Below are 22,117 nucleotides of genomic sequence, written 5' to 3'. Positions count from 1 at the left end.
GTTAAAAAGTCAAGTCATATCCGCCAGACAGTAGTCCATATGGGGGGTTTTGAACTTTTTTTCTGCTCTGATTTTCCCCAGAAGGTCTAAAAGTTACATGATGTCCACATAGACTCTCTCTGATGTTAACAAGTCAAGTCAAGTCCGCCAGACAGTAGTCCATATGGGACCTTTTTAACTTTTTTTCCTCAGGGTCTAAAATCTACACAATGTCCTTAAAGACTCTTTCTGATGTTAATAAGCAAGTCAAGTCAAGACCGCCAGACAGTAGTCCATATGGGACTGTTGTGGCAAAAATTCTGTTAAACATCATCACTGCGTAAGAGACCCTCAGAGTCAAATTAATAAAATGATAAGTATTTATTCTTGCAAGAATAGGTTCAGTCTAGTACACAGAAGTTACGCTGTGCAAGAGAGTGACACACAACAGGAAGATATGAGACAGCCTTTATACTGTTTTCAAGGTTCCTCCTCACCCGCTGTACCTTTCACCCACTCAGATAAGGTCCTTACTGCTGTTCAGTTTCTACTTAAAGACACAAACTGGTACTGAAATAAACTGGCCAAATCTGACCGTCCCTAAGGTCAGAGGTCCTGTCCCATATGTTCCTGAAACGTCACACACAAGCACGTACACACATATACTTTTATACATTGAATAGGTTCTTTCTCTTATGATACCTGTTTGGGATCAATGAATATTAAAATTTCCACAACAATTCCCCCCTTTTTATCATTCAGATTACCCAATCATAATAATAAAAATAATAGAACAAATTTTAAGTCATTTCATCACATTTATACTCTTCATCTCTGGTTTTCACATAACTGACCACTCTCTTAAACATTTGTGAAATAACATTTGGAAAAGTAAAAAGCTTAGGCTGTTTTTGTGGGGATAGTCCCTTAAGTATTAGCAAGCAAGTAAAGACTTTATCTGCGGCCGGGCTGAATGAATAAGCACTGTTATTGCACTCCCGACCTAGGTCGGACCCTCAGTCACCTCAGTATAAACAAGAAATAGTGTATAGTTTAAGTAGGAAACACATCAATTTAACATCTTGAAACCCACATGGCATTTCAACAGGCTAAGAAATACGAAGAAATAAAAGTAGAATAAAATCCCTCATTTCGACCCCTCTCCTTGTACGTCATCACATAGCGGATAACCACAACTTTTAACCTTCTGTTCATATCAAAAACATTCATAGAAAGAAAGAAAAAGAAAAGGAAACCATACAATTTAACACATGTCACAGTAGCTCCCACTACTTGGATCATCATATTTTGTTCATCCAATTGAACAGACTCCCAGCTTTAACCAGTCTCTGTACTGAGCTGGAGACACATTATAATGCATGGTAAACATAACAATATTGATAATCCTGTCGCTGAAATTGGTAGTACAGTACCCCCAACCCCCCAAAGATTAACCAATCTTATCCATTTACCATCAGTCCACGCCCATTTCCATACATCACCTCCATTTTCCTAACCATGTTTTCTTAACTTTTAACTCGATTCAGCCAATGGTTTTACTTAGTAAGCTCTATTTAACACCATATTTAATAAAATCTATCCAGAAAAGGTTTTATATTTTTTTATCCATTCTTTTAACCAATGTAGTTGTTCAAAATTAACTCTAATATTTCCATTACGGACCATCTTTTAGCTTATTACCATACATATTCTCCCATGATCGGCCTTTCTTACCCTTAATGGAAAGCCTAATCAAGTTTCTTCAATAATAATCCCTATAATTTACCTGAAATATTTTCTAATGAATCCTTAACCAATCAAATCATTTGATCTAAGCCCTATTTTGATTCAATCAAATAAAATCATCAAAATCATCACAAAAACACATTCTTTTGCTAAACTCAAACCATTAGTTGGTGCATCTTCCTCCAGGTGTGTTGGTCATCTCGTTTGCCCCATGGACATTCCGTCTTCACCAGGGTGACACTTTGCGTGCCGTAGCCATGGTCTTCCATCGCTGGTGAGGGAGGCTGTTACTAGCACGAGCCTTTGACCCCTCACGTTGTCCTCCTATTTGATTGTTGAGGCCTGTCGGTGTAGTCTAAGGTGAGAGGCTTCGACCCAGGTGTCCCACTCTCCAACCATTTTCTGATCACCAGATTTGCCCCTTAGATCACGATGTACCCCTACTGGAGTGAACCATCTCCTGCTTTGACCTGTGAATGAAGACCTTAAGGTTTTGTTAGTGACCGCTTGTCTTGCCGCTCATCCCCTTTGGTATGATCTGTGGAATCAACAACCTGAAACATTATCTCCGGATAATTTCTTGCTCACTTAATAGCACTCGGGGTCCTTTTACCCTGAAAAACACTCAACCCACTTTGCTCATGTCCACAACACAATATTTATACATTTGGAACAGAATTAGTTCTGTTTTCTGCAATCCTTCCTGACATTCTGCAAAAGGAAAATCTTAAGTTATGCGCTGCGCAGGTGTGGCCTTGTTTCTTTCTTCCACACTAATAACCCAGGCCAGGATAGTTAGTCAAATTCATCCATAACCATTATTTTATTAGGCACATTCTGCCCTGCATCAAAGTCTGCATGCTCTGTAAAGAAAAACAAATGTCGAGGTTATTTTCAGATAGTAAAGTACACGTAGTTTCTTTTGTCTGCTGTGCTGCCACGGCCTTCGCTGCTGCATCTGCCCTGGGGTTTCCTGTTGAAACAGTCCTGCAATTTTGTTATCAGCGTGTGCGGCACACTTACAGACAGCAATTTTGTTAGGGAGAAGAATGGCTTCTTGCCAGGCTTTTACCCTATTAAGCCCCTTGTCCTCCCAACATATACCGTCCCTTAATAAACCAAATTTTGTCAATTGTTATCCAAATTGTTACCATCCCCCCTTTTGATGCATGAATCATCTCGTGCATCAATCTAACATAATGGTGTTTGGATAAAGGTTGCCATCAACACTAACCCAAACGTTGTCCCAAAGCCAAAATTCCTCCAGACATCTTTCTCTGCCTCTGAAACAAAAATATTACTTAAAGCCACAAACACATCTTCTTATCAGAATATTTGGAGGGCAACGGCCCTCAGTCTTACAGTGTATCCTGCTTTTCAGGCCTGTTGTTTGGTCTCTTAATCCCGTCATCTACAAACATTGTTCCCTTTCAAGGGAACTTCGAGCTGCGTCAAACGCTGCGGGAACGCCCCTGCGTTGTGCGTCATGAAGCACGTATGGAATCAGCCCAATGGAGAGATGAAACGTCATAGGCGGGTGACGTCATCGACCAGGAAACTATAAAGCACCCCAAAAACACAAGCGCATTAGCTTCTGTGCTTTCAGTCGCGCTACATGTGAATCTGTCCCTGTGTGATATTGTCTGTCTTACATACCCTGCACCACACAAACAATTTATCCCTATATATATATATATTGAGAGATTATGGCGGACGAACAGCAGTTTAGAAAGTGTGTTCCTCCCTGCTCGCGTTATTTAACGAGCGGGGATACACATGATCTTTGTGTTGTTTGTTTGGGAGTTCAGCATGCCCAGTTTGCTCTCGAGGGAGCAGACTGTGAGCATTGCGAGCGTTTGCCGTTAAGGACGCTCCGCTCCCGCCGGTCGCTCTTTGAGGAGAGCGGTTCGGTGCGCGCTCCCCGCGGTTCGGGTCCCGCTTCTGCCGAGGCAGAGCGGCGGCGCTTATCGTGGGGATCGCAGATGGATCTCACAGCGGGGTTTGAGACGGGCTCTGCCTTATCTCTCCCTTCACCTGTGAGATCCAGTGCCTCAGTCCCGGGTTCGGAAGCACGCGCTGCGGTTTCTTCCGCTCGGGCTGAGGCACCAATGCTATCCAGTTCTGAGGAACTTGATGTTGTTAGTGTTGAGGGAGATGTGGAGGATTCGCCACCCCACACTCCTGAGAGTGATGAGCTTTTGGAGGTGTTAACAAGAGCTGTTGAAAAACTTAATATTGAATGGCCAGTGACTAGACAGGAGTCTGTTTCTAAATCAAAGTTGGATGAGAGATTTTTGCCGTCACGTGTGCAGCCTCCACGCCGGTGCCTGCCGTTTTTCCATGATCTCCACACCGAGGTGTCGAAATCATGGAGAAAACCGGTGTCATATAGAGTGTTTAGTCCCCAGACTTCAACATACGCTAATATTATGGGAGCCAAGGCTCATGGTTATGGTGCTTTGCCTCGTGTGGAAGAGACACTTGCGAGCCATCTCTCCCCCGAAGCAGCATCATCTTTTAAGGCACCGGCATTACCCACCAAGCCTTTAAGAAACACTTCGGCTTTGGTGGGTAAAGCATATTCGGCAGCAGGTCAGGCTGCGTCATGTCTGCATACTATGTCAATCTTGCAGGCATACCAGGCTGATCTGCTAAGGGACATGAGTGAGAGTGAGGAGGTCAGTACTGACGTAGTTCGCGAACTGCGTCAGGCTGCTGATTTATCCCTGCGTGCCACCAGAGAATCGGCCAAATTAATGGGTCGTTCTATGGCAGCTCTGGTGGCCGCAGAAAGACATTTGTGGTTAAATCAGACTAATATTAAAGAGAGAGAAAAAGCTTTTCTTTTAGATGCTCCTCTTTCTCCCATGGGGTTGTTTGGTGATGCTGTGAATTCAGTTATCGATAAATTCCAAGAAGAAAAGAAACAAACTGCAGCTTTTAAAAAGTTTCTTCCCCTTAAAGTTCATGTCCCTGGGGCTGCTGGGCGGGAGCAGCCCCGGCCGTCTTCGAGCTCATCACATAGAGCGCAGCAGAGGCAGAGTGTCGCGTCTCGTGCTCCCCCTGCTGGACAGTGGGCTCAGCCGCGACACTCTCAGCCGAAGCCTTCTCCCAGTAGAACTGATCTGAGGACAGTTATATTGGCTAAGAAGGCTTCGGCTAAGAAGAAGTCCTGACGCCAAGCCGTTCAGGATGCTGAGGGTGGTCCCCACCGAGGCGGAAAGGTGTTCACCTCTTTTTACGGTGCCCATTCCTCCTCGGTGCCCTCAGGGGCTCGTTCTGTCAACCCCGCCTTTATGCCGGGGCACAGACGATCCCAGCGAGCGCTTTCCCGAGGGACGCTCGCTCCCTCTGAGGAGGGTCTCAGAGCGGTCAGACCAGTTGTTCCCTGCCGGTGCGCCGTTACAGGGCGCTGCGTCTGCTGCTCAAGTTACACCAGAGGCCAGTCTCGAGAGGCTGGTACCCTTAGTAGAATTTCTGGCAGAGTGGAAAAGCCTTCCAAAAATATCTCATTGGGTCCTGCAGACAGTAGAAAAGGGTTATGCTATCCAGTTCAGGTGTCGTCCACCAAAATTCAGAGGGGTTCTGCACACAGTGGTGGGCCCCGAGCAGGCTCTGGTATTGGAACAAGAGGTGAAAACGCTCCTTCAAAAAGAGGCTATAGAACGGGTTCCTCCTCCCAGTTTGGAGTCAGGTTATTACAGCCGATATTTCATCGTTCCAAAGAAGGATGGGGGTTGCGTCCAATTTTAGACCTGCGCATATTGAATCGCTCGGTAGGGAAGCTAAAATTCAAGATGCTCACTATCAAGCAGATCGTGTCTCAAATCAGGTCCGAGGACTGGTTTGTCACGATAGATCTGAAGGACGCATACTTCCATGTGTCCATCCTTCCACAACACAGGAAGTTCCTGAGGTTCGCCTTCGGGGGCGAGGCGTACCAGTACAGGGTTCTTCCGTTTGGCCTAGCTTTATCTCCCCGCACTTTCACGAAATGCATGGATGCAGCACTAGTGCCTCTGAGGCTTCAGGGCATTCGTATTCTCAATTACATCGACGATTGGTTGATTTTAGCTCAGACCGAGCAGATGGCGGTTCGGCATCGAGATGTCGTCCTCGCTCATATCAGAAAGTTGGGGTTGAGGCTGAACGCAAAGAAAAGTGTATTATCTCCTTCCCAGAAGACCACTTTTCTGGGTGTCGTTTGGGATTCGGTATCGATGCGGGCGCGACTCTCTCCGACCCGCATCGCTTCGATTCTCTCAGCTGTGAAACAAGTGAAGCTAGGCCAGCTACTCACTGTCAAGCAGTTTCAGAGACTGTTGGGTCTGATGGCAGCAGCGTCCAACGTTATACCTTGCGGCCTGTTGTACATGAGACCGCTACAGTGGTGGCTCAGGACCAAGGGATTCTCCCCGAGGGGAAATCCGCTCCGCACGTTCAAAGTCACGCGGCGCTGCCTTCGTGCTCTGGTCATGTGGAGAGAAACTTGGTTCCTATCCAAAGGTCCTGTGCTGGGGGCTCTTTGTCGTCGCATAACGCTAACGACGGATGCTTCCCTCACAGGGTGGGGGGCGGTCATGAGTGGTCGCCCAGCCCAAGGTCTGTGGCAGGATCATCATCTTTCGTGGCACATAAATTGTCTAGAGATGTTGGCTGTGTTTCAGGCTCTGAAACACTTCCTAACAGACCTGAGAGGCCATCATGTGTTAGTTCAATCAGACAACATGTCGGTGGTCTCTTATATAAATCATCAGGGGGGCCTGCGGTCTCGCCGGCTTTACAAGTTGGCCCGTCAGATCCTCCTGTGGTCCCAAGGGAAGCTACTATCTCTGAGAGCAATGTATCTCCCTGGGTATTTGAATGTGGTAGCAGACTCCCTGTCGAGGCAGGGGCCGAGGCCAGGGGAATGGAGACTCCACCCCGAGGTGGTGGAGCTCCTTTGGTTGAGTTTCGGTCGCGCCGAGGTGGACCTATTCGCTTCCAAGGAGACCACTCATTGTCATCGGTGGTTCTCCATCACTCTTCCAGCCCCCCTGGGGTTGGATGCTATGGTGCAGCCGTGGCCGAGGTCACGTCTGTACGCCTTTCCCCCGATTGCTCTGTTACCAGGAGTTCTGGAGAGGGTCCGCCGGGACGGGGTCAGTCTACTACTAGTAGCCCCGTTCTGGCCGGCCCGAGTATGGTTTGCGGACCTGATTTCTCTCCTGGACGGTTCTCCTTTGGAGCTCCCGGTCAGGAGGGATCTACTCTCCCAGGCGGGGGGCACGATACTTCACCCCCGCCCAGAATTGTGGAAACTGTGGGCTTGGCCTCTGAGGGGGCCCAGCTCATAGACTCCGGTCTCTCAACCGAGGTTGTTGAGACCATTCTTAACTCCAGAGCTCCATCCACGAGGAAGCTTTATGCCTTGAAGTGGAAACTTTTCACTTCTTGGTGTGGAGAACACCTGCAGGACCCAGTTAACTGCCCAGTGGGTGCAGTGCTGGAATTCCTGCAGGAGCGCTTCTCCACAGGGTTATCCCCCTCCACACTAAAGGTGTATGTGGCGGCACTAGCTGCTTACCACGTCCCTTTCAGTGGAGTTTCTCTTGGGAGACACCCGCTTATAACTCGTTTCCTCCGTGGCACTTTGAGGCTGAGGCCAGCAGTTCGTACGAGGGTGCCGACTTGGGATCTGGCCATTGTATTAGAAGGTCTTTCCCTAGCTCCTTTTGAACCTATCGAAGAAGTTCCCGAGAAGTTTCTCACTTTTAAGACTATCTTTTTGCTTGCTATCTCTTCACTAAAAAGAATCGGAGATTTGCAGGCTCTGTCGGTTTCACCCTCGTGCCTGGAATTTGCACCTGGCATGGTTAAAGCTTTTCTGCATCCTAGACCAGGTTACGTTCCTAAGGTTCCTACTAATATTGTTAGACCTACGGTTCTGCAGGCTTTCTGTCCTCCTCCATTTATGTCATCGGACCAGGAGAAACTTAATTCACTCTGCCCTGTTAGGGCATTAGACGCTTATGTCCACAGAGCTGCCCTGTGGAGGAAATCAGAACAACTTTTTGTATGTTTCGGGCCACCCAGGAAAGGGTGTCCGGCGTCTAAACAGAGAATGAGCAAGTGGGTGGTTGAGGCTATCTCACTTGCTTATGAGTCGGCTGGCCAGCCTTCACCTTTGGTTGTCCGAGCTCACTCTACCAGGAGTATGGCTGCTTCTAAAGCTCTTTTGTCGGGGGTTTCCCTGAGTGATGTTTGTGATGCGGCTGGATGGTCTTCACCGCATACTTTTATTAAGTTCTATGACCTAGACTTAAGCTCTACCCCTGGGGCACAGGTGCTCTCGTCCTCTGTGCGCTAGTCTCACATGACGGTCATTTGGTCCTATGGCGACGTGGGTATTCGCGTTCCCGCAGCGTTTGACGCAGCTCGAAGTTCCCTTGAAAGGGAACGTCTCGGTTACGTATGTAACCCTAGTTCCCTGATAGGGAACGAGACGCTGCGTCGCTCCGCCATACTCCCGGCACTCCCGTTAGCGCTTCCTTCAAGCCTATCAGAAGCTAATGCGCTTGTGTTTTTGGGGTGCTTTATAGTTTCCTGGTCGATGACGTCACCCGCCTATGACGTTTCATCTCTCCATTGGGCTGATTCCATACGTGCTTCATGACGCACAACGCAGGGGCGTTCCCGCAGCGTTTGACGCAGCGTCTCGTTCCCTATCAGGGAACTAGGGTTACATACGTAACCGAGACGTTTCTGAAAATTCTGTTTCAATTGTTTCTGTCAGGTCAGGTCGTGCTGTACAGACTTGGTCAATGTCAGTCAAACAACATTTTCCCCCCTTTTGTTCACAATATTCATAAATGTGTAGGACTCTCTGGATAATTTGATATTGACTCAGCCAATATGTCACTTTGTTATTGCCTGCAAATCTAAAACATTTTAGTTTATCTCAACCCATGATGGACATCTCTCTACAACTTCACAAATCCAATTTACATAAATGCTTTTAATCCATAGATTGATTCATAATTACCAGTAGCAGACAGACCTGGATAACTAATCCATTTAAAGCTCGTCCCATTTTCTGCATCATCTTGTCATCAGATTGACTCAAAACTATTAGCTTCCTTAAAACTTGTCATTAGCCTTAACCCATCTGTAATGATAAAACCCTCATTCCAGAGGTTAATGACACAATATACACACTATTCATCTTCAATGTTCGCTTTTCATTATATCATCTCTAAAAAGATTTAAATTTTAAGTAAGATTTTAAACTTCACATTTTACTGTAGCTTTTACCTAATTTTACATGGTCTTTTAACCAGTTACAAAGCATGTCTGTTCATTATTCATTTCATCTTAGCAAAGTCAGCTGGGTTGTTTTGGTTCATTATCACTATTTTGTTCTTTAGCTTGCTCTAGCAGGCCGATAACAGAAAGACAGACACAGTTACCATCCCTTCCTCCACTCAAGCAGTCTCTCTCACTATAAACAAATAATCTTTTTCAACAGCCTCCTAAGACTGTAATTTAGACAAATTGTAATATTAAATTTATTACATCAACCTTTTACCATTCACCTTTGTTATCCAGACTCTTCTCAAATCTACAAAAGCCTGCCTTCATCTTTAGCCACCACCATGTCCAACGACCTTCAGGAGTTAAAACTATGTTATAAACATATTAGCTCAACATTAACTCTTCTATACATTTTACTTGCCCATATGGCAACCAACATCATGTCCCTCATATAATTAAGTTTTGTTACTGTCTCCGCAGCAAATAATGGCAATCACCTCATGGAATCAGCTGGCTTTTGAAAGTCCACTCCCGCTAATCATTTATCTTTAATTTTCTTCTCTTCAGGGTGTCGTCCCCTGGCATAGTTGCAGACACTTGTCACAATGAAAAACAAGCCATACAATCAATGCGGTTTCTGGTGAGTGGTATAGAGGAACTCACATTTCTGGGTCAGACTGCCGTAAAGTTAATTTTAACCTCACAGCGCATCTCACCTCTCAATGCTCTGCTGACCCCGGTGGCCTCCAGTAATCAGCGCTCAACTCTCATACCTTTCTCACAAATAACACCTGTTTCGTGACCCCCTGCGTTGGGCTGTCCCCTGGCCAGGAAGATCATCCCGTCATTGAGTAGCCACTCGTACACACGTACACACTGGTGACCGCTCATTCCCAATACAATCAGTTTTCTTCAACAGAACTCAGCTGTTTTCTGGAGCTTAGGAAAGGCACGTTCAAGAGTCACCAGAGCCATTCCGATTGCCTAATAGTGTTCACAGGGAGACAGATTAATAACAACAGTATTTAATCACTTAAATCCATTAACTATCTTAAAAGCAGCAACCTAGCTACTTAGACTATACTCAGTGAATTTAGATCACAACCGTACATTCAGTGTACTTCATCTGTAGCCGGAGCCATCGGTCCTGAATGGTGGAGACTAAATGAGACAAAGTTGTTACTGGTCCTAAAATACGCTAATCAAAATGTCACCTCTATCGTTTAAGGTCTGCATTATTTTAAAGACTTCTTTAAAGTCATTCAGTTTTACATTTAAAACATTTACAAATACAAATTGCCCTCTGAATGGTAATGATTTCTTTTAACATTTCTGTGTCTATGGTTTTCAACTGAAACACTGTGCTTTACTATAAATAGCTTATTATCACTTATGACACAGGCTCAGATAACAGCTTTTAGCTGACATTGAATGAGAGAGAGACTATGAGGCATTCAGGACTGGTACACTGCATTTTCATAAAACTTTTAACATCAGACTTTATCTACCATCTTTTAACTCTAGCCCAGCTTAAGGCATCTTTGCCAGAAATTACATGTGTTTTCAAATAAACATGGTTTTACAGTTGTCTTTTGCCCATACATCAGGAAATTTAGGCATTACAAATTTCCACTCAGATTGAGTCTGTTGCACTGGCAGTTTCAGCCACAGCACACATCAGATTCAGATAAGCAAACTGTTTCATTACAGCCAATAACAACCTTATCTTTTGAAAGCAAAACATCAGCTTCTAGTTCTTTCATGGTCAACTTTTCAAGCTGTTTGTTTAATCAGATGCCTTTCAACACATTTTACATTTAGCAACTGTTAATTCGGTAGCCTACTACTTCTGCTTATTTGTTCTTACATAAAAATAATTATTCTAGTTCTCAATAACGTTTCACATTTCTCAATCTCCAATTAGGATTTACTTTTTGACGAGGCAAGCACTCTCTGCTTGTGATACTTTTGCAGTTATTGTAAATCATTTGTGAGATTAGTCTCTCTATATACTCTAAAATCCTTTTTTAAATGTTTAATTACAACACAATCATCCTGTTAGTTACTTTGATATATTTTGCTACTCACATTTGTTGGAGTCATTAATTTTACATCAACCTGTATTCATCAATTCACTTTTAAAAATTACTATTATAGATCTTTTCTTTAAAAGGATTCACTTTAATACTTCAATCTCTTGACCTTGTTTTTATCTCTTACTCTTTCTCAGACGAAAACTTTAATATCGTTATATAAACACTGATCTACTTTCAAACCTACATTATTACCAGAAATGTGTCACTATATTACACTTTGTTTTTTTACACCTTCTCGGTGGGCATTTACAGTTACATGTTAGATGGTCCTGATGACCACCATTAAAACACTCCCTGTCATCTAGTGGGTTCATGTGTCAGCCTCAACTACAGCATCAGACACCTGTCCTTGACTATAGTTTGATCACTGTGAGCTTGCAAACGGCTCCAACTTACTGCACACCCTTGAAGCAGTGTGTGTCCCAAACAGGAATGTAAACAGAGCCACTGATTAAGCAGTTCTCTGTATTCTTTTACAGTCCACCAGTGGCGGATTTAATCACAATAGCCAAATCATAATCTTCATCATTATCATTGGCCGCACATTAATTTTAATAAGCTGCATCGAAATGCTCAAAATATTCTAAGTTGTTTTCACAAAGTTTTCGTTTAACTTTAGTCATACTTGTCCAAGGAAATTATCCTGACCCATAATTTCATTTATAAAACAGACAATATCTTTTGCTTCAATGACTTAATATCAACAAAATATCCAACATTATACATTATTGATTTTCAGAATTTTTGGTCAAAGTTGTCTTTACATTTTACTAATTTGGTATTATCATCAACAACCCTAATTACAGAACAAGTACTTTAATCTAACATCCTGAAACCGAGGTGAATAAGCAAACCCTGTTTCTTTTTGTTTTTCACTTCCCTCTTCCATCAAGTCTCTCACTTACAGTTCCCTCTATTTCACACAGACAGCCTTATTGCTGCTTGCTACTTCAATCCTTATCATGTAAATTTAAGTTCTCAGACATCTAATGTCATGCATCCATTTACTGGATGAAGAAGTAAAAACTTTATTTTTCCCCCATAATTTTCTCATTTGATAGAAAAACCGGTGTATCAAATTTTGCATGCTTACCTTGAGACTTCCCCATATTGGCTGCTTCTCTGTTCTCTGTGGATTTCTCTTCAACGCGCGTTTTCCTGATCTGTTAGGCGTCCCCAACAGACCCGATTTTTTCTTTTAACCCAAATCGGTCGGGTTGCACTATTAGTGCCCTCCTAATTAAGGTTTACCAAAAACTGTTCTGGTTCCCCCTAATTAGCCTCAGTACCTAAAAACAATTTGCTCCGTCGTGGAACATCTCATTTTCAGGTTACCTATCTGTTTGAAATCTCTTGATCTATATATAGATCTCAATTAATCTCAGATTACGTACCACAGAAACAGACCTCAGCCAATATGGTTCGCTCACATTTCATACCCGAAACAAAATACTTTTCCCCAAAAGAAAATATTTTAGACGTCTCTTACCAGAGATATGTTGGTTGCCACGGGTTCGCTTTCTTTTGATTCCAGTGGAGCCCATCCCGGACCCGACAGCGGTCGGCCCCTCTCTCTCAAGCTTACGAGGTAGAGCTGGAACTGCTCAGTCCAGGTGGCCAAACACCGTCCGCTCTCAGGTCCAGAAGGCACTTCCAAGGAACCCCACTCTGACACCAAAATTGTTGTGGCAAAAATTCTGTTAAACATCATCACTGCGTAAGAGACACTCAGAGTCAAATTAATAAAATGATAAGTATTTATTCTTGCAAGAATAGGTTCAGTCTAGTACACAGAAGTTACGCTGTGCAAGAGAGTGACACACAACAGGAAGATAGGAGACAGCCTTTATACTGTTTTCAAGGTTCCTCCTCACCCGCTGTACCTTTCAACCACTCAGATAAGGTCCTTACTGCTGTTCAGTTTCTACTTAAAGACACAAACTGGTACTGAAATAAACTGGCCAAATCTGACCGTCCCTAAGGTCAGAGGTCCTGTCCCATATGTTCCTGAAACGTCACGCACAAGCACGTACACACATATACTTTTATACATTGAATAGGTTCTTTCTCTTATGATACCTGTTTGGGATCAATGAATATTAAAATTTCCACAACTTTTGAACTTTTTTTCTGCTCAGAGGGTCCAAAGAAGGTCTAAAAGCTACATGGTGTCCTCATTGACTCTTTCTGATGTTAAAAAATCGTCAAGTCCACCAGACAGTAGTCCTTATGGGACCTTTTGAACTTTTTTTCTCCTTAGAGAGTCCCCAGAAGGTCTAAAACCTCCATGATGTCCTCATAGACTCTTTGTGATGTTAAAAAGTTAAGTCAAGTCCGCCAGACAGTAGTCCTTATGGGACCTTCTGAACTTTTTTTCTCCTTAGAGGGTCCCCAGAAGGTCTATAACCTCCATGATGTCCTCATAGACTCTTTGTGATGTTAAAAAGTCAAGTCAAGTCCGCCAGACAGTAGTCCATATGGGACCTTTTGATTTTTTTTCTACTCAGAGGGTCCACAGAAGGTCTAAAAGCAACATGATGTCCTCAAAGACTCTTTCTGATGTTAAAAGTCAAGTCAAATCCACCAGACAGTAGTCCATATGGGAGATTTTGAACTTTTTTCCTGCTCAAAGGGTCCCCAGAAGGTCTAATAGCCACATGATGTCCTTAATGACTCTTTCTGATGTTAAAAGTCAAGTCAAGTCCGCCAGACAGTAGTCCATATGGGACCTTTTGATCTTTTTCTCTACTCAGAGGGTCCACAGAAGGTCTAAAAGCTACATGATGTCCTCAAAGACTCTTTCTGATGTTAAAAGTCGTCAAGTCCGCCAGACAGTAGTCCATATGGGACCTTTTGATCTTTATTTCTACTCAGAGGGTCCACAGAAGGTCTAAAACCTACTTGATATCCTCATAGACTCTTTCTAATGTTAAAACGTCAAGTCAAGTCCGCCAGACAGTAGTCCATTTGGGACCTTTTGAACTTTTTTTCTGCTCAGAGGGTCCAGAGAAGATCTAATAGCTACATGATGTCCTCAAAGACTCTCTCTGATTTTAAAAAGTCAAGTCAAATCCGTCAGACAGTAGTCCATATGGGAGCTTTTGAACTTTTTTTCTGCTCAGAGGGTCCCCAGAAGGTCTAATAGCTACATGATGTCCTTAATGACTCTTTCTGATGTTAAAAAGTCGTCAAGTCCGCCAGACAGTAGTCCTTATGGGACCTTCTGAACTTTTTTTCTCCTTAGAGGGTCCCCAGAAGGTCTGTAACCTCCCAGATGTCCTCATAGACTCTTTATGATGTTAAAAAGTCAAGTCAAGTCCGCCAGACAGTAGTCCATATGGGACCTTTTGAACTTTTTTTCTGCTCAGTGGGTCCACAGAAGGTCTAAAAGCTACATGGTGTCCTCATTGACATTATCTGATGTTAAAAAGTCGTCAAGTCCGCCAGACAGTAGTCCATATGGGACCTTTTGAACTTTTTTCTCCTCAAAGGGTCCCCAGAAGGTCTAAAATCTACATGATGTCCTCCGAGACTCTGTCTGATGTTAAAAAGTCAAGTCATATCCGCCAGACAGTAGTCCATATGGGGGGTTTTGAACTTTTTTTCTGCTCTGATTTTCCCCAGAAGGTCTAAAAGTTACATGATGTCCACATAGACTCTCTCTGATGTTAACAAGTCAAGTCAAGTCCGCCAGACAGTAGTCCATATGGGACCTTTTTAACTTTTTATCCTCAGGGTCTAAAATCTACACAATGTCCTTAAAGACTCTTTCTGATGTTAATAAGCAAGTCAAGTCAAGACCGCCAGACAGTAGTCCATATGGGACCTTTTGAACTTTCTTTCTGCTCAGAGGGTCCAAAGAAGGTCTAAAAGCTACATGGTGTCCTCATTGACTCTGTCTGATGTTAAAAAGTCAAGTCATATCCGCCAGACAGTAGTCCATATGGGGGGTTTTGAACATTTTTTTTCTGCTCAGAGGGTCCCCAGAAGGTCTAATAGCCACATGATGTCCTTAATGACTCTTTCTGATGTTAAAAGTCAAGTCAAGTCCGCCAGACAGTAGTCCATATGGGACCTTTTGATCTTTTTCTCTACTCAGAGGGTCCACAGAAGGTCTAAAAGCTACATGATGTCCTCAAAGACTCTTTTTGATGTTAAAAATCGTCAAGTCCACCAGACAGTAGTCCTTATGGGACCTTTTGAACTTTTTCTCTACTCAGAGGGTCCACAGAAGGTCTAAAAGCTACATGATGTCCTCAAAGACTCTTTCTGATGTTAAAAGTCGTCAAGTCCGCCAGACAGTAGTCCATATGGGACCTTTTGATTTTTATTTCTACTCAGAGGGTCCACAGAAGGTCTAAAACCTACTTGATGTCCTCATAGACTCTTTCTAATGTTAAAACGTCAAGTCAAGTCCGCCAGACAGTAGTCCATATGGGACCTTTTGAACTTTTTTTCTGCTCAGAGGGTCCAGAGAAGATCTAATAGCTACATGATGTCCTCAAAGACTCTCTCTGATTTTAAAAAGTCAAGTCAAATCCGTCAGACAGTAGTCCATATGGGAGCTTTTGAACTTTTTTTCTGCTCAGAGGGTCCCCAGAAGGTCTAATAGCTACATGATGTCCTTAATGACTCTTTCTGATGTTAAAAAGTCGTCAAGTCCGCCAGACAGTAGTCCTTATGGGACCTTCTGAACTTTTTTTCTCCTTAGAGGGTCCCCAGAAGGTCTATAACCTCCATGATGTCCTCATAGACTCTTTATGATGTTAAAAAGTCAAGTCAAGTCCGCCAGACAGTAGTCCATATGGGACCTTTTGAACTTTTTTTCTGCTCAGTGGGTCCACAGAAGGTCTAAAAGCTACATGGTGACCTCATTGACATTATCTGATGTAAAAAAGTCATCAAGTCCGCCAGACAGTAGTCCATATGGGAACTTTTGAACTTTTTTTATGCTCAGAGGGTCCCCAGAAGGTCTAAAAGCTACATGATGTCCTTAATGACTCTTTCTGATGTTAAAAAGTCAAGTCAAGTCCGCCAGAGAGAAGTCCATATGGGACCTTTTGATCTTTTTTTCTACTCAGAGGGTCCACAGAAGGTCTAATAACTACATGATGTCCTCAAAGACTCTTTCTGATGTTAAAAAGTCAAGTCAAGTCCGCAAGACAGTAGTCCATATGGGACTTTTTGAACTTTTTTTCTGCTCAGAGGGTCCCCAGAAGGTCTAATAGCTGCATGATGTCCTCAAACACTCTCTCTGATGTTAAAAAGTCAAGTCAAGTCCGCCAGAGAGAAGTCCATATGGGAACTTTTGCACTTTATTTTCTGCTCTGAGGGTCCCCAGAAGGTCTAATAGCTACATGATGTCCTCAAAGACTCTTTCTGATGTTAAAAGTCAAGTCAAGTCCGCCAGACAGTAGTCCATATGGGACCTTTTGATCTTTTTTTCTACTCAGAGGGTCCCCAGAAGGTCTAATAACTACATGATGTCCTTAATGACTCTTTCTGATGTTAAAAGTCAAGTCAAGTCCGCCAGACAGTAGTCCATATGGGACCTTTTGATCTTTTTCTCTACTCAGAGGGTCCACAGAAGGTCTAATAACTACATGATGTCCTTAATGACTCTTTCTGATGTTAAAAGTCAAGTCAAGTCCGCCAGACAGTAGTCCATATGGGACCTTTTGATCTTTTTCTCTACTCAGAGGGTCCACAGAAGGTCTAAAAGCTACATGATGTCCTCAAAGACTCTTTCTGATGTTAAAAGTCGTCATGTCCGCCAGACAGTAGTCCATATGGGACCTTTTGATCTTTTTTTCTACTCAGAGGGTTCACAGGAGGTCTAAAACCTACTTGATGTCCTCATAGACTCTTTATGATGTTAAAAAGTCAAGTCAAGTCCGCCAGACGGTAGTTCATATGGGAACTTTTGAACTTTTTTTATGCTCAGAGGGTCCCCAGAAGGTCTAAAAGCTACATGATGTCCTTAATGACTCTTTCTGATGTTAAAAAGTCGTCAAGTCCGCCAGACAGTAGTCCTTATGGGACCTTTTGAACTTTTTTTCTCCTTAGAGAGTCCCCAGAAGGTCTAAAACCTCCATGATGTCCTCATAGACTCTTTGTGATGTTAAAAAGTCAAGTCAAGTCCGCCAGACAGTAGTCCTTATGGGACTTTCTGAACTTTTTTTCTCCTTAGAGGGTCCCCAGAAGGTCTATAACCTCCATGATGTCCTCATAGACTCTTTGTGATGTTAAAAAGTCAAGTCAAGTCCGCCAGACAGTAGTCCATAGGGGACCTTTTTAACACTTTTTCCTCAGAGGGTCCCCAGAGGGTCTAAAAGCTACACGATGTCCTTAAAGACTCTTTCTGATGTTAATAAGCAAGTCAAGTCAGGACCGCCAGACAGAAGTCCATATGGGAACTTTTGAACTTTCTTTTATGCTCAGAGGGTCCACAGAAGGTTTAAAAGCTACATGGTGTCCTCATTGACTTTTTCTGATGTTAAAAAGTCAAGTCAAGTCCGCCAGACAGTAGTCCATATGGGAACTTTTGAACTTTTTTTCTCCTCAGAAGCTCCCCAGAAGGTCTAAAAGCTACATGATGTCCTCAAAGACTCTTTCTGATGTTAAAAAGTCAAGTCAAATCCGCCAGACAGTAGTCCATATGGGAGCTTTTGAACCTTTTTCTCCTCAGAGGGTCCCCAGAAGGTCTAATAGCTACATGATGTCCTCAAAGACTCTCTCTGATGTTAAAAAGTCAAGTCTAGTCTGCCAGACAGTAGTCCTTATGGGAACTTTTGATCTTTTTTTCTGCTCAGAGGGTCCCCAGAAGGTCTAAAACCTACAGATGTCCTCATTGACTCTTTCTGATGTTAAAAAGTCAAGTCAAGTCTGCCAGACAGTAGTCCTTATGGGAGCTTTTGATCTTTTTTCTGCTCAGAGGGTCCCCAGAAGGTCTAAAACCTACAGATGTCCTCATTGACTCTTTCTGATGTTTAAAATTCAAGTCAAGTCCGCCAGACACTAGTCCATATGGGACCTTTTGAACTTGTTTTCTTTTGAACTTTTTTTCTGCTCATAGGGTCCACAGAAGGTCTAAAAGCTATGTAATGTCCTTATAGTCACTTTCTGATGTTAAAAAGTCAAGTCAAGTCCTCCAGACAGTAGTCCATATGGGACCTTTTGAACTTTTTTTCTCCTCAGAAGGTCTAAAAGCTACAGATGTCCTCATAGACTCTTACTAATGTTAAAAAGTCAAGTCAAGTCCGCCATACAGTAGTTCATATGAGCAATGTTCCCTCTAAGCTGCGCGTGTGCCCGGCCGCGCACTTCTGATGCTGAGGCCGCGCACTTCTGAAGCCGCGGCCGCGCAGAAAAGATTAAAATGCCACGCAGAGGACTGACGCGAAATGTGTGGGGAAATCCATTTGATTGTAGTTTAAGTGAGAAATAATTTCAGTGCTCTGGTCAACCGCTATAGAGTGAAAACTGGTGAATGTAGTTTAAAGGTTTCATAGAAAGAGAATGATGTGAGCACGTGTGATTGGCAGTGAGTCTTGTTTGCGGACCAAATAGCTCAATACGAGAGGCAACGAGAACATGTGAAATAAAATCACATCATAATGTTTTAAAGAAGAGTGGTTTGATTAAAGTGGGAGAAATAACTGTTGATGGACACAGAACGGTAATAAGTACACACCAACCCGCGTGCAAATTCAAGATAGGCTATCATTAGTTTAAATCTATGTTTTTTGTGTGTGTGTGTGGGGGGGGGGGGGGGGGTTCAGGCATGGTTAGATTACTATAAAAGAGTTCACATATTCACTTTTCTTGAAAATATTTAGCTATTCGATCTATTTAAATGCTTCAGTTTGTTATATATTATAATAATATAATATGTAAACAAATTGAAGCATTTAAACTGATATATTATATCACTTCAATTCGTTTTTTAATATTATATTAGGCCTATATTTTATTATATTATAAGCCTAAATAAAGAATCTCACGGACTCGTTGCCATTAAAAACTTTGAAACCCTCTGCTAAAGAAAATATTGGAAATTCATGAGAAATAAACAATCATTTAACTTTGATGGTTTAATGCTTCCTGTACACAATTAATTGACTGTCCAAAAACACTTTATGTTTTTCCCAAACCATCTCAGTGTAACAGCTTACTTTTCTTTCATACTATATTCTATTATTGTAAAGAGTTGAACTGTCCTGCAGAAGATTTTGTAAATTATTTTTCATAGGATTTCTTGGTAAAGACTGTACAGTTAACAGCACTGTAAAAAAAATATCAGGTAACCTAAAATGTGCTTCATTTAGTGACTTCTTAATTAACTGCTTGTTTTTCAAAATTATGACTTAATACCAATAAGTTACATCAAGGGTCAAATAAAATAGAAATGCCACATTCAAGTTAAAAGTTAGAACTGAATGTTGAAACCATTGTGTTTCTACGTATGCTGTACAGGTCAGGTATAAAGAATATTTTTGCTCAGGTGGCCAAATATGTCCGCCGAATAGAAAAAAGTTTTGCTCAGCAAGAACAAAAATTAGAGGGAACATTGCATATGAGACCTTTTGAACTTTTTTCTGCTCAGAGGGTTTACAGAAGGTCTAAAAGCTATGTGATGTCCTTATAGACACTTTCTGATGTTCAAAAGTCAAGTCAAGTCCACCAGACAGTAATCCATATGGGAGCTTTTGATCTTTGTTTCTGCTCAGATGGTCCCCAGAAGGTCTAAAATCTACATGATGTCCTCATAGACTCTTTCTGATGTTAAACAGTCAATTCAAGTCCGCCAGACAGTAGTTCATATGGGATCTTTGTAACTTTTTTCTTCTCAGAAGCTCCCCAGAAGGTCTAAGAGCTACATGATATCCTCAAAGACTCTCTCTGATGTTAAAAAGTCAAGTCTAGTCCGCCATACAGTAGTCCATATCGGACTTTTTGAACTTTTTTTCTGCTCAGAGGGTCCCCAGAAGGTCTAAAAGCTACACGATGTCCAAATAGACTCTTTGATGTTAAAAAGACAAGTCAAGTCCGCCAGACAGTAGTCCTTATGGGAGCTGTTGATCTTTTTTTTCTGCTCAGAGGGTCCCCAGAAGGTCTACAAGCTAAATTATGGCCTTAGTGACTCTTTCTGATGTTAAAAAGTCAAGTCAAGTCCGCCAGACAGTAGTCCTTATGGGATCTTTTGATCTTTTTTTCTGCTCAGAGGGTCCCCAGAAGGTCTAAAAGCTACATGATGTCCACATAGACTCTTTAATGTTAAAAAGTCAAGTCAAGTCCGCCAGACAGTAGTCCATATGGGACGTTTTGACCGCTCTTTCTGCTCAGAGGGTCCCCAGAAGGTCTAAAAGCAACGTGATGTCCTTAGTGACTCTTTCTGATGTTAAAAAGTCAAGTCAAGACCGCCATACAGTAGTCCATATGAGACCTTTTGAACTTTTATTCTGCCCAAAGGGTTCACAGAAGGTCTAAAAGCTATGTGATGACCTAATAGACACTTTCTGATGTGAAAAAGTCAACTCAAGTCAACCAGACAGTTTTCCTTATGGGACCTTTTGAACTTTTTTTCTGCTCAGAGGGTCCCCAGAAGGTCTAAAAGCTACAGATGTCCTCATAGACTCTTCCTGATGTTTAAAATTCAAGTCAAGTCCGCCAGACACTAGTCCAAATGGACCTTTTGAACTTTCATTCTCCTCAGAGGGTCTAAAAGCTATGTGATATCCTTATTGACTCTTTCTGATGTTAAAAAGTCAAGTCAAGTCCGCAATACAGTAGTCCATATGGGACCTTTTGAACTTTATTTCTGCTCAGAGGGTCCTCAGAAGGTCTAAAAGCAACGTGATGTCCTTATTGACTCTTTCTGATGTTAAAAGTCAAGTCACGTCCGCCATACAGTAGTCCATATGAGACCTTTTGAACTTTTTTTCTGCTCAGAGGGTCCACAGAAGGTCTAAAAGCTATGTGATGTCCTTATAGACTCTTTCTGATGTTAAAAAGTCAAGTCAAGTCCGCCAGACAGTTGTCCATATGGGACCTTTTGATTTTTGTTTCTGCTCAGAGAGCCCCCAAAAGGTCTAAAACCTACAGATGTCCTCATAGACTCTTTCTGATGTTTAAAAGTCAAGTCAAGTCCGCCATACAGTAGTCCATAAGGGATCTTTTGAACTTTTTTCTGCTCAGAGGGTCCCCAGAAGGTCTAAAAGTTACATGATGTCCACATAGACTCTTTGATGTTAAAAAGTCAAGTCCGCCAGACAGTAGTCCTTATGGAAGCTTTCGATCTTTTATTCTGCTCAGAGGGTCCCCAGAAGGTCTAAAAGCTACAACATGTCCTTATTGACTCTTTCTGATGTTAAAAAGTCAAGTCAAGTCCGCCAGACAGTAGTCCTTATGAGACCTTTTGACCTTTTTTTCTCCTCAGAGGGTCCACAGAAGAAAAACTGCTTTTGCATTGCACATATGATAAAGCGATAGAATAAAAAATAAGCGATGTGCACTTTTTTGCATTGCAAAGCATTCAAGAACTAACTTATTCCTTTGTGCAATGAACAAGCTAACCATAATCATTTGTGTATGAAGGTAAATCATTGCTTCAGTTGTTGAAAAGACAACTCACGGCATATTGTTTTTCGTATTGCATACAGCTCATTAATTTGTGTACTCACGGGAAAACATCACAAAGCTGTCGCTTTCCAATGCATGCAGTAACTAACTATTTCCAATGTTCAACGAAGAGATGTGCAATGCAGCGTGCTGTTGCATTGCACAAGCGTTTTTTTTTTAATCCCTTTATTTTCATTTTCATGAAGACAACTCACATGCACAATGTCACCAAATCAGTAACTATACAAGAGTACGACTAAATAAACTTTCTAAGCAGTACCATTGTACATGTTACATTGAGCAAGGTATACTTACAGCTTTTTAAATTAGAGCATCCCTCCCCCCCTCCCCCCACAATATTGCAATGATTGTACAAGGTGTCT

This window comes from Siphateles boraxobius, unplaced genomic scaffold (assembly GCF_051911475.1).
Source record: "Siphateles boraxobius isolate OS27281-9 unplaced genomic scaffold, OSU_SipBor_1 5, whole genome shotgun sequence".
Classification (NCBI taxonomy): Eukaryota; Metazoa; Chordata; class Actinopteri; order Cypriniformes; family Leuciscidae; genus Siphateles; species Siphateles boraxobius.
This window is presented reverse-complemented; position numbering follows the sequence as displayed.